A 14,456-nucleotide genomic window follows, 5' to 3' on the forward strand; every position below is an offset into this window, starting at 1 on the left:
TCTAATAATACAAACACTGAAACATTTTCGCATTTGCAATGCGACTTCACTTCCCGCCATTTCTTTCACCTGTTACTCCAGGTAAACTGAGGAGTATACTCGCGTAACACGGGTTGATCACCCGTGTCGAAGATAGATTGTTTTATTTACAACTCTAGTGACTCGAGTAACCCGTGTCGCTTAATCGAATATACCCTAAGGGTATATTCGATTAAGCGACACGGGTTACACGAGTCACTAGAGTTGTAAATAAAACAACCTTTCTTCGACACGGGTGATCAACTCGTGTTACGCGAGTATACTCCTCAGTTTACCTGGAGTAACAGGTAAAAGAAATGGCGGGAGGTGAAGTCGCATTGTTAATGCGAAAACTGTTTCCGCATAAATTTGTCAATGTTTGTATTTTAGAAATTTACAACGTCAATGAAAAAAGTCTGCATTATAATTTTGACGTCCCTCCTTTTTTTTTAGTTTTAGATCAAACTCTTAAAATTACTGTTGTGTTATCATTGACGGTTTTTAATTTTTTCTTAAATAAAGAAGTTTATCCAGTTTTTTTTTAATCTGCCTATAATTGTTGCCCGAACCTATGGGACCTGTTTTACAAAGGAACTTACGACTAAAATAAAAAACTTATGTTGATTATAAAATTTTGAAAATTAACTGTTTTGGAAATTGTTACCATAGAAACATTCTAAATTCTTTTCAAGAAGAATAAAATCGCATAATTAAATTTTGGTCCTAGGTGTAAGTTCTTTTGTAAAACGGGCCCCTTGATTACAAAAATGTCAAATGGATGCATATATTGATTCACTAATAAAAAATTATTTTTATAAATTTAACAATCGCAACATAGATATGTCGTGTTAATTACCTTATGAAGTTAAATTATTATTAATATTATCAATAATTCAGTTTTAAGATAATTACAGGATCAAATGTGAAAGCAATTACAGTTACATGCATATATTACAATGTAATCTTATAAATATGGAGGTCGTGTCCCCAGAACCAACCGATTCTTTGTTTACAATAAATGTTATAAGTATATAGAAATTACCTTTTCAGCCTTTAATTACAATCGTAATAATTATTGAACAATTTCATGCGTATTTTTTCAAAAAAAAATATAGTTGAAATATTGAACATTATTTTTACAGACTCAAAATCAAAATCCACATCCATGTAAGACCATGAAATTAAACACATTAGCTCAAGTTTCCTTTCCAACCGGCGTCACATTTTTTGGTAAAAGTATATGTCTCTCACCTCCTATGACTAACACTATACATGTATTAATGAAAAATGTCAGCTAAGGTACTTTTCTGACCAATTATTATTCCCCATGCCAAATATTACGTGGGAGAGAATACAAGCACGTAGCAGCTGGTGGAAGTTTTTTTCCCCAAACATCTCTTTACTTTTAAAAAATCTTCATTGAAAGACCACCGATAGCTCTCTCCCCCTTTTTGTTACAGTAAAGCCAAGCAAGGGTGATTCGTCCTGTATGAATAAAATTTGGTGCTGAAGGAAGTGGGACCTATATCCCCCTCCTTTAACTAAATAGGAGTTTCGTTTTTTTTTCTCTGGCCCCCCCCCTTCAAAAACGATGGTACATGTACGTCACAATAATATTTAATACTATTGACATGTATGTACGAGGGGTTATCAAAAAGTTCGTGGACTAGCGTCATAAAATTAAAACCGCTTTAAGCACATCAATGAATTTTAAAATATCTAGTAAGCATAATCTTTTCTATCTAAAGAATAAACTATAAATCATAAATTTTATTTTTTAATAAATTAGTGATGTTTTTGTAAGCAATGGTATGTCCAGGCGGCGCAACCTCGAACACGACGTTTTTGCGACCTATGTGTAACTGAGAAAAACTCTTTTGATATGGTCATTTGACATCCAAAAATCCCGTTAAAACAGGTATGTGTCTGCAGACAATTGTTCCATAAAATACGAAATTTTCACTTCATTCTGGAAGTTTTATGAAATTTTATCGCAAATTTTATACGGAATGTCCAAACAAATGAGAGGCCTTGAAAATGACGGCAAAAGGAAGAGGTTTCCGTTTCCAACATTCTATAAAGTTTTGCTCCTGAAAAAAACTGGTATAGACCTAAAATATGTTGAAACTGGCTACAGAGAAATAAAACTCCAGAGTACTTGTCTTTTAATGTCAAAATAGATTCAGAGAGAAAAAAGATACACAGTTAATGTCGATGTGCAGTCAAGATGTGAAAAATCAATCACGTCAAAAAATGACGTTGATCATGCGTTGTAGATATTGAACTCCCAAAAGCAAAATATGCCGGCACAATCAAGCGCGGATCTCTCCCAATGTATTAATCCATTTGGAATATTATATTCATTGAAGGCCACTGTTGATGACATTGTAAATTCATATAAACAAGGTGGGTTTAAGTCCATTCGTAGCTCCAGGGTTTCTCATCAAGAAAGTGTATGAGGTAGAAGAAGCGGACAAGGAAAAACCAATGACGTTATCGGACGTCATGAAAATAAACGACGACAGCGCCGGGTGATCATATATTGTCGTTTTCATTTTATAATAATTTGGAAAATAATGAACGTATCAGGCTAAAATTTTTAACATTTCTTTATTTTTTTTGTTTTATGTTCCATATAAATTTTGAAAGCACAGACTACATAGTACTAATTTTATAGCCTCAGTCCACGAACTTTTTGATAACCCCTCGTATGTGAAGACATTCTTATTCTACTTTTTTTATCTTAATAAGAGGAGGTATTGACTTGTTAAAAAATATTGCAAGGATAAATAATCTATAAAATACATGTTGTACCTGTAAAAAATACATTTTGCTGAACAATTAATTTCAGCTTTGAGGTCTTGTATCTAATTATCTGTTATTCTTTATTGAATTATTGGATATTGTTTGTTAAGCAATTGTTTGTCCTGTTCAAACCAGATATACAGGGAATACACTGTTTTCCCCGCCATATTTATACAAACACTAAACAACACGAGATGTTTTATTTAGATCACTAGAGTTCAATCAGTGAGCATGCGCATATTTAACACTAGTGCGACACGGGTTGTCTTAATCGAATACACTCAAAGAGTCTCGACTTCACCAATAACATCTCCGCTTCTTAATGACTTCTGGCTTTCTGAAATACTGTGTCATTTATCGTATACTGTCCGTCCCTGTCCTTTAACCTTGTTACTACCCTTCTGATAAGCATCCTAGAAAGCTTCTATTTTATTTTGGAAAATTTATTTCATGAACTAGTAAATGAATAGAATGAATATTAGCGACATAATCTGAAAATAAAAACAGCTTTACAATTCTTACAATTCAGCACTGAGTGGATTAGTCAAGTCCATCTCGAGAAATATCCAAATTATGGCATCAACGTTTATAGCACATTTAATCATTTCAAGACCATGACTTCCTTAACTTTTTCACATGGAACAAAAATGCAGGATTCAATGTTTAAAATGATATAAAGTTTGTAATAGAAGTATGATAGGTAAGAAAAATAATTAGATCTCAAAATGTAACTGTAACGTTTCTGGGTTCGAAGATTCGGTTGCTCTGCCTGAGCAATTAAAGGAATAAATCAAATAATATAAATTTCTCAATCAAAGATTTTAATTATCAATATATACAATATCCTATTCTGTCCTGGAGCGCGTGCGCTTCCTAAAGTTCTAAGCAAACATTAATATTTCCCAACTTGCAGAAAAATACAACAGTTACGTCTCGAAAGCCTTATTCAGGCACATAAGACTTGTTAAGCAAGTTTACGTTTCTCACCTTCACTGGAAACAACTAACTGGTGTCGACTTCAGTCTGGAACTGACTAAGAGCTCTGTATCGCTGCTTATATACCCTAAACTATCACGTGATCTCCGAGGATCGAAAGGGTAAACTAAACAGGAAGTATTTATTACACACGAAGCTTCCGGAGGACAGAATGGGATTTATCATTTCGATTCCTAGTTTTGTTTCATTACCCACGCCTCCAGGAATGCGTCCCGCATTAAATCAATAACTACCTGGGCTAAAGATATAACGCGTGGTATAAAACAAAATACAACAACAAATTTTAAAGCTACCTGGCTTTCATTGTTCATAAGATTTAACAAATGTTGCACACACAAACCAAATATCATCAAACACTGTCATTGATAAAATAAGAAAACAATCAACCAATGATTCATAAATGTGCAAACATATCCAATATGACATGAAATCGTCATCAATATCAATGTCTGAAAAATAACAACTGAGAATATTCTTTTCAAAACCAGCTTTCCTCCTCATGCACTTCAACGACTGTTTTCCCGTCTCTTTGGTATGTCTCCTGTACCCTATCTAGTCTACGCCGTTTGTCTTTCTCTGTTTGGGTGCCTTTCTCTTCACAATCTTTATCCGTCAGGGTACTCGCATCAACTAACTGATAATACACGTGTGTCTGCGTACTGGCATCCCGAGTTAGAGATAACAACTGCACGGGAGGTGCATCCAAATGAACAGAGGACCGTTTTCTGGGAGTTGTCATTGGATGTCGGAATGGTGATGGGGCACGTGGCGTCAAGGGGTCCTGGCTTGCTATGGACTTGGATATCGGCGCAGAGACTGGTGCTGGTCTGGTAGGCTTCCTCTGACAGACGGCTTCCGCAGGACGACTCTGTGATGTGCTCCCGACCACATCAGACAGATTTCCTGGGTCCAACTGTTCCCAATCATCTGTGCCGCTATCAGCTGCAGCGAAAACTACTTCACTATGTCGAGTGCGGCGATGTCTCCCCATGTCACTTTTCTTATTAGTAGCATAATCACATTCGGCGCATTCGAATTTCTTCTGTCTCCGCTGTCTACCGCATTCCACCACATGTCTCTCCCACTCAACCTCGTCTAGAAATCTCAGATTACACATCGGACATCGATGACCTTCCTTCCTGGGAGTAATCTTTGTATTAACCATGATCTATTGAAATAAAAAACTTTAATTATTCATATTTCAATATTATCACAACAGGTTATCTACATATTTACAATAGCTTATCTTATAGCTCTAAGCACTGTAATCAACTTCGTAGTCCTGAAGCCATTTGGGTAAGTTTTTCGCACGGCGCGGTCTACTGCTTTCGCTTGCAGCAGCTTCTTCTCTTAAAACCCAAGGTTCATCGAATTCAGCCACAGGAACAGCCATGGGAGACATCTGATCTCCAGCTGGAGTATCATTCCTATCACTTATGTCTTCCTCATTTCTCCTTGTAGTACTTGTGCATGGCTTTTTCTCATCCGATCACAATGTATGACGGTGCTTTTCCCTCTAGAATCACAAGCAACCTCATACAACACATCTGACAGTTTCTTCTCGACTTTGAATGGTCCCCTCCAAAACGATGTCAGTTTTGGGGAGCAGCCACTCTTACTAACTGGAAAATATACATAAGCCATATCCCCTGGCTTAAATGACGACCATGATAATTTTGTATCATGATACTTCTTTTGTCGTAACATCTCCCCAGGCATATTTTCTCTCACAATTGCATGCGCTTTCTCTAGGCGTTCGCGCAATATCCATACCCACTGATGCGCTGGAATGTCTTTCATCTCTGACGGCATTTCATACATTAAATCTAGAGGCGTTGTTGCCTCTCTTCCCAGCATTAGCATGTTGGGAGAAAATCCCGTACTTTCATGTACTGTGGAGCGATCAGCCATTAAGATGTAGGGCAGGTGTAAATCCCAATCTTTTTGATTTTCATGGACATAAGCACTCAGCATTGATATCAGTGTACGGTTGAAGCGTTCAACCATACCATCCGATTTAGGATGGTACGGAGTAGTCCTTGTTTTAGTGATTCCCAGCAACCGACACATCTCCAAAAATACTTTGCTTTCATACTGACGCCCTTGATCTGAATGGAGAACGGAAGGAACGCCAAATCTTACTATTACTTGTTCCATAATCGTTCGGGCGATAGTTTCTGCTTCCATATTTGGAAGAGCAAACGCTTCCGTCCATTTTGTGAAATAATCCGACACGACGAGAACATGACGATTCCCTCTGTCGGTTTCCGGTAATTCACACAAAATGTCTGAAGCTATTCTCTCCATAGGCACGCCAGATGCAACGATCTGCATTGGAGCCCGTCTTCTAGGAATGGGATTCTTTCTTCTTGTACAAGCATCGCAGCCTGCTATATACTGATGGACATCCATTTGTAATCCCGGCCAGTAATATCTCTGTCTTATTCTGGCTAACGTCTTTGTCACACCAAGATGTCCTGATGTTTTATTATCATGGCACATCTTTAATACATTTCTCCTCTCTGAATCTGGTATTATAACCTGAAACGTTTCTCGATTTGAGGGGAGTAAAATCCATTGTCGCACTAGGAAGTCATCTCGAATGCTCAACCTCTCAAACTGATTCCATAGTGATTTGACCACGTAACCATACTGTGAGACATCAGCAAATAATGGTCGTTTGCCTTTTTCCACCCACTGGCGCACTAGCTGAATATCTTTGTTAGCCTTTTGTGCTTCTAAAAGACTTTTATTTTCCTTATCACATTCCTCGTTTGTTACTTTCATGGATGACTGCACAGATCTTACTGACAGGTTAGGTTTTTCTTCTTCCCAGTTAGGGTCAAATCCACACTGTGTGCACGGAATTCTACTAAGAGCATCTGCATTCCCATGTTTTCGACCTGGGCGATGCTCTATCTTTATGTCATAGGTGCTAATTACCTCAAGCCATCTTGCCAATTGGCCCTCTGGGTTCTTGAAGTTGAGTAGCCACTAAGAGATCCGTGGTCTGTTCTAAGAAGAAATTGTCTTCCGTACAGATAATGGCGAAAGTGTTTTGTAAAGTGTACGACAGCCAATAACTCTTTCCTTGTCACACAGTATCGTTTCTCTGCTTTTGTTAATGTGCGGCTGGCATAAGCTATCACTCGTTCTTTTCCGCATATTTCTTGTGAAAGCACGGCACCTATGGAGTGATTGCTCGCATCTGTGTCCAGAATGAAAGGTAAAGATACGTCTGGTAGTGCCAATATCGGCGCAGAGATCAATCTGTTCCGAAGAGTTTCAAAAGCATCCTGTGCCTCTTTTGTCCATTGAAACTTACGCCCTTTCTCTGTAAGACGGTGCAAAGGTTTTGCTTCCATAGCAAAATCTTTAATAAAACGTCTATAATAACTGCATAACCCGAGGAAGGAACGAACATCGGATACGCTTGAAGGTACAGGCCATTCAGCAACAGCTTTAATCTTTTCTGGGTCTGTCGCAATGCCTTCTTTCGAAATGATGTGACCTAAGTATGAGACTTTTGTGGCAAAAAGGTGACACTTTCTTGCTTTCAACTTTAGACCTGCCCCTTGCAGTCTATCGAAAACCTTTTCAAGATTGCTGAGCATATCTTCGAATGATTTTCCAATTACTATTATATCATCGAGATATACCAGGCATATATCCCACTGGAGACCTGCAAGAACCGTCTCCATCAAACGTTCAAAGGTCGCAGGCGCACAGGTAAGACCAAAAGGCATCACCTTAAACTGAAAAAGACCTTTGCGTGTTACAAAAGCTGTTTTACTCTTGTCCTCATCCTCCATAGCAACTTGCCAGTATCCGCTATTGAGGTCTAGTGTAGAGAATAAGGCATGTCCGGACAAGTGATCAAAAGCTTCTTCTATATTTGGGAGGGGATATGCGTCCTTTACTGTTATTGCATTTAGTCGCCTATAATCAATACAGAAGCGCATCGACCCATCTTTCTTACGCACTAGAACTACAGGCGAAGCCCAAGGGCTATTTGAGGGTTCTATAACGTCTTTTTCAATCATCTCATTCACCTGTTTATCAACTTCTTGTAACATATGTAACGGGATTCTCCGTGCTCCTTGCTTAATGGGTCTCTCTGTAGGGTTAGTTTGGATTCTGTGCTTAACAACTGTAGTTCGACCCAGATCAAAATTTGAATTTGCAAACAAATGCTGATATCTATGCAAGAATTTTTCAGCTTGCAAGGCTTGTGCATTTGAAAGAGTTTTCTTACATCTGTCAAGTAACTCTTGAACGTCAGATCGGAGTCCTACGTTTGTTTCTCTTGATGTCCCTTGTGTTTTCTCTTCATCAGCAGCTGTCATTTTCGCAATCATTGTTCCTTTATATATCTGTTGGGCTACATCTGTAATATTCATAAGTCGCACAGGCACAGTTTCGCTACCTTTTACAAATGTTCGGCCAACCAGCGCACGACCCTTCTCCAGAAATTTTGCCTCTGGCTCGACTATGTAATCTGAGCATCCAAATGTATTCTGCCCTGGAATTTTAGCCACAGTAACTACTTCACTCCTAGGGGGTATACAAATGTCATCAGCTGCAATGACACGGTAACAACCTATGGTTCCTTCACAAGAAATGCGGTAGTCCTTATTGTTTAGTCTCAGCGTGTTATTGTTGAGATCTATAATACCACTACCTTTCTTCAAAAAGTCTAGGCCAAGGATACCATCTACTGTGATATCTGTTACCATAGATGGAATAATTGTTTCAAATTGCCCTACTCTGATCTGAAAATCTGCTTTTCCAAAATGTGAAAGTGCATTCCCACTTGCGTTTAAAACTTTCTGTGCACTGTTTTCCAATTCAGGTCGCTTTTCTTGCGTTATCATATCATGCACCCTTCTTGAGACTAATGTCAATGAAGCCCCTGTATCGATTAACAGTTTTGCAGGTGTACCATTAACCTCTGCCTCAATAAAAATTCCAGCCTCAGTACTCATGGTGCTTCCACCTACGTGTCCTTGCATCCCACGTTGATTTCTCCGGCGCTTACTACGGATTCGCCGCGCATTCCCACCAGTTAAGCTCTTTGATGGGGTATTAGTGTTTTTATTTGTGTCTTTATTTTTAAATTTAGGACAATTCCGACGAATATGCCCCTTTTCCTTGCAATAATAACAAATCACTCCATCACTTGTTTTCTTGTCTGTCAACTGCGATGTGTATTTCCTTGGTCTCCAGTTTTGATCTCGGACCTGTTTTTCTAATCTATCCAACTGGGTTTGCATCTTTGTCATCATATCTACTAGTTCTAAGGGCGGTGCGGGTTTTACATGGTCACGTTCTACACCCTCAATCAACCGTAAATCTCCTCGCTTCTCCGTTTTATAGTAAGCATCTAATTCAACCGCAAGCCGAATAGCATCATTAAGATTTCCAGGTCTACTCTGCTTGATGCGTAATCGCATATCTGAGTTGACTAATGCATCAATAAATGCGTCCTTCCCCAGTGTTTCTCTTACTTCTGATGGTGCTGTAGGATAAGCTAAACAAGTTAATCTACGGATAGCCTGTCCCAGTTCAGACAATGTCTCAGACGCTCTTTGTTTTCTTTCCTTCAACTGTGCACGGTATAGCTCAGTCTGATTTGGCGGCGCAAAGCGTTCTTCAAGGGCCTTAACCAACAAATTTTATTGTTGTCCTGTTTCTTTTGAAACATTTCCAAGTACACCCTGTGCAGTTCCTCTTAGCGAAACAGCTAAGTAAAGACCTTTTTCTTTCTCTGACCAGTTGTTTATGGTAGCGCATGCTTCAAAATGGGACTTATAGTCCAGCCAGGAATGACTACCGTCAAACGTTGCAGGTTTGATGTTACATTTTGCAACCTTTTCCTCTCTGATATTTTCCTCTTGTGTCAAGAAAGGGTTGTCTCTGAAGTGAACGCTTGCTTTCCTTTGTACCCGACCCCCATGAGGTAATTCATCATTTCTAATTTGCGCAGGAGGATTAATTTTATTTTGTTCTTCCGGTGGTACTGGCGATTGCACACCCCGTGGAAATTCAAAAGGAGAATGCGCAAGAGTGTTATTCAGCAAATGAACTGGATGAAGATGTGCTTTTGATGAAAGGCGCGGCGTTTCACTGCTAGGTCGTGGCGCAATCGCTACTGACGGTGCATGCGCTGTCTGCTGTGCATCTTCCATTACTCTATGTTCATCATCACCTAGAGAGTAATTAAACATCGCATCCGCAAGTTCAATATCATCTCTGTCCCTTTTCTTTTTCGCCTTCGCAGACCTCATGGTAACATGATTGGTGTTTGTACTTTCCACGGTGGCGGATCCACTTTGCTCATTATTCTGTTGCATTGCCGTTTCATCTGTTGTAGATGAAATTGGATGACCCTGGCCTCCACTTGCACCTTCCATGTTTGCAATTCCCGAATCGCGCGCTCGCGCACGTTTATCTAGAGGTGTTGAGTACCTCTCTATTTCTTTGCGCAGTTGCTCGCAGCTCTTTTCCAGGAATGAAATTTCCTCATCTACCATCTCGTCCATAATGATTTCAATGTAATTTAACAATTGATTATAAAAGAATATTCCTTACCGAATCTCAACGCGCTGCCACCAAATTTATGTAACGTTTCTGGGTTCGAAGATTCGGTTGCTCTGCCTGAGCAATTAAAGGAATAAATCAAATAATATAAATTTCTCAATCAAAGATTTTAATTATCAATATATACAATATCCTATTCTGTCCTGGAGCGCGTGCGCTTCCTAAAGTTCTAAGCAAACATTAATATTTCCCAACTTGCAGAAAAATACAACAGTTACGTCTCGAAAGCCTTATTCAGGCACATAAGACTTGTTAAGCAAGTTTACGTTTCTCACCTTCGCTGGTGTCGACTTCAGTCTGGAACTGACTAAGAGCTCTGTATCGCTGCTTATATACCCTAAACTATCACGTGATCTCCGAGGATCGAAAGGGTAAACTAAACAGGAAGTATTTATTACACACGAAGCTTCCGGAGGACAGAATGGGATTTATCATTTTGATTCCTAGTTTTGTTTCATAACATATATTATGAAACACCCTGTATTTGTCCGGTTGACGTTCTTTACGCGTATTTAGTTATGCGTAACGCAATGCAAACGAAAATGTGTCAGTAAAGAGAGCTTTGACTATTTAACGAACTTCATCAGATACAAAACGAAAGCTTCCAAAAAAAACAAAAAGTTGATTAGTTTATTCTTCAGGTAAATTCTACATTTTTAGGGAATGTTAAAAATTGCTCGGTCGGTATGCTTTTTTTGTGAAGTCGATATATCTATGGATCGACCTCATGAAAGGGTTTTATTCATACATTGTAACGAGATTAGTCATTGGTTCATATGGCATCACATGTCAAAGTATATATGTTACCAATATCGCGAATAACGTCAGTGTACGTCAATGTACAGTAGATAACACTCGGGGCTTTGTTACGTCTTACCAACTTTGACGTCACAATCACACAGAGTTGATGTATCTGTTTTTAGAAAGTCCGGGTCTATCCGAGTTTTTCAAGTTTATAATTAGAAAGTCCAGGTCTATCCGCATAATTTTTTTTTATATACGTTGACTTGTGATGCCATATGAACCAAAGCAAATATTTTTTTATGCAGTGTAACAAGATTTGTCATTGGTCAATCCATAGATATATCTATGTTATCAATAATCATTATTGTGTATCATTTATAAGTAATTAATAATTTAGGGAATGTTAAAAATTTTTAATATTCCCTAGATTATTAATTACGTATTATTATGTGTTAAAATACGGAATGCCATTAAAACATATTGTGTTTCTATGTTTTTGTGTCCATATGTTAAGAGAGATAAGTCTCTCTCTCTCTCTCTCTCTCTCTCTCTCTCTCTCTCTCTCTCTCTCTCTCTCTCTCTCTCTCTCTCTCTCTCTCTCTCTCTCTCTCTCTCTCTCTCTCTCTTGAATTGCCTTAAACAGTTTCAACAGTCTCTCCCACAAAAAATTAAAGTATCTAAAATTAATTTAAAAGTTGTTGTGTTTTAAATCTGTGAATTAGTTTTTCGCAAAATTTACACTAATGGCTGAAATAAATGTTTGTCAAATTTCAACTTGTGATTTTTTTCCTTGTTTTGAATATTCTTGAACAATTGATATGTCAGTATAGTTGAATATTATACGAGGTAAATCTTACATGCGTAATCATCGTACGCCGGTGTAAAGACGAATAATGACCCCCATCGAATAATGACCGGGGGTCATTTTTCGACAGCGAAAAATGACCCCCGGTCATTATTCGGCGTAGAAAAATGACCCTTTTGCCCGTAGAAAAAGTGTCACCACCCTAAAAATTTGCAGAACCCACATGAAGAAAAATGACTCCCTGTGGATTAAAGCTGAAATTTTTTAATGGGCAAAAAAAATAATTAGGTAAACAAGCATATTGGCCAAAATGCTCACCTGAGCTTATTTGGAATAAATTGATGATATGTTGATCTCATAACATACGATTATAGCTATATTTTAAGGTCAATGCGATGATTCAGAATCTAAAGGAGTAAAGATTTATCGAGCCTAAAGGGTTAGGTAAACATTGTTTTTCGATGGTGGAAATCATCGTACCGACAGAAAAAATCAGCAGTATCATATATTATTATATCCTCCGCTTGAAAAGCGGGAAGGTATATAGTGATGGGACGTCCGTCCTTCCGTCTGTTACGCTTTGGGATATCCATCTGTTATCCGCAACTCCTCTTATATATAAAAAGATGAGTTTGTGAAACAGCTTTGCCCCTGTATGGCAACATAGCAAAGATTAAACTTTTCTTAAATGCAATTTACATATAATGGTACCCAAAGTAGGGTCTTCTCACAAGAAATACCATTGCAAAATAGTAGCACCACTTGTTCAAAATTAATGGCTAAGGATAAGTGTTCGAAAGGTAGGTCAAACTCAAAGGTCAAAGGGTCAAAGTTGATGGTTTCTTAAAAAAGGTTTAATGTAACAAGGATTACATTTGTGAAGTATGAGAGTACTAGTATCTACCTTTTAAAAGTTATAGCCAAAGTAAATTAAAAATTTGGCATTTTTTTTTGTAAAATGGGACAAACTCTAAGGCAAAGGTCAAAAGGTCAAATTTGGTTGTACCCAAAGTAAGGTCTTGTCACAAGGAATACTAGTATACACATATTGAATATGAAAGACATAGCTACAATAAATGAAAAGTTATGGTCGAGGTTAAAGTTTTTGCGGAGAAACAGACCGCCAGATAGACAGACAGACATACAGACGGACACGATATAACTATACCGGTATACCTCCGAATCTTCGATTACAGGCCGGGACATAAAAAGAAATGGTCTTCAATTAACTTTTCATATTATGATACAGTATATAAAGAAGACGTTACAAAAATGAAAATGTTTGTTCTGATTTTCATATTAAATTCTCTGAAAAATAGACTCAGAACTGGATAAAAGGGTGGAGTGAAACAAGAATTAAGAAATGTAATGAATACTGTGTGCTAAATCAAAAGGTTATGTCTACATGTATAGTTTTTGCATTAGAATGTGTATTTTACACCAGCCCATAGCTTAACAGAGCATGTTTTTAGGTGTTATACCCACCCACCCCCTTACTTATTTAGGAGGAAGTCGACTATCAACAAAAGCAAAAAAAAAACAAAAAAAACTACCCTACCTTTATTTTTCTATAAGGAGGGACTAAAAATAAGCTTTAAATAATGTACTATTCTACTAATTTTCAACTGTTACTTTGCCACAATATTTTCAAGTATACCCCCATCAACATTTAAAGTATGCTTTAATCATGGCGAAGTAAATTATGATATGATAGAACTTGTGTAAAGGCTTAACTTCATTTCAATATTTTACCTAGAGCCTCTTTCAGTATTATTGAAAGGTATAGAGTTTTATTTATATTTTTGCTTTTCATTTATTTATTTATTTATTTTTTTTTTGGTTTTGATTTAAAGTATTTTTTTTTGGGGGGGGGGGGGGGTTTAAAAATTTCCTTCTCTTTCATTGTCAAGTAGGATTTGCCAAACTTATACAAGCTAAAAGTTGAAATGAAGGAAAAATTAATTTTTCTATTAAAGAGCATTGGAACCTGATTGTTGCATGGTTTGATTTCTAAAAACAAGTGGAATATCATTCTTTAAGTAAACACTATAAGGAGGAATATTAATAAGAAATTTTATTACTTGACAATTAAAGAATCTCTTTTCACTTTAAAGGGGGTCATTTTTTAATGGGGGTCAATTTTTTTTATAGGACTAACATATAAAATAATGACCCCTATGACACTTTTTCTACAAAAAATGATTTTTTTCTACGGGTAGGGGGTCATTTTTTGTCGTTGAAAAATGACCCCCGGTCATTATTCGATGGGGGTCATTATTCGTCTTTACACCGGCAAGGAATCTCCGACATTTCTTTCCCTTGTAACATTATACATATATCACATATTAACAATATACATATATCTATGGCACGCCAAATCCACAAGAATGAGCAAAACATAGTTTCACAGTCGATAAACTAGGTTTATCGGTTGTAAACTATAGTTTACGGACTGTAAACTATAGTTAACAACGTTAATCTATATTTT

This window comes from Saccostrea cucullata, unplaced genomic scaffold, assembly GCF_032062105.1.
Source record: "Saccostrea cucullata isolate Sc308-1 unplaced genomic scaffold, CSIRO_AGI_Scuc_v1 ctg54, whole genome shotgun sequence".
NCBI classification, from domain to species: Eukaryota; Metazoa; Mollusca; class Bivalvia; order Ostreida; family Ostreidae; genus Saccostrea; species Saccostrea cuccullata.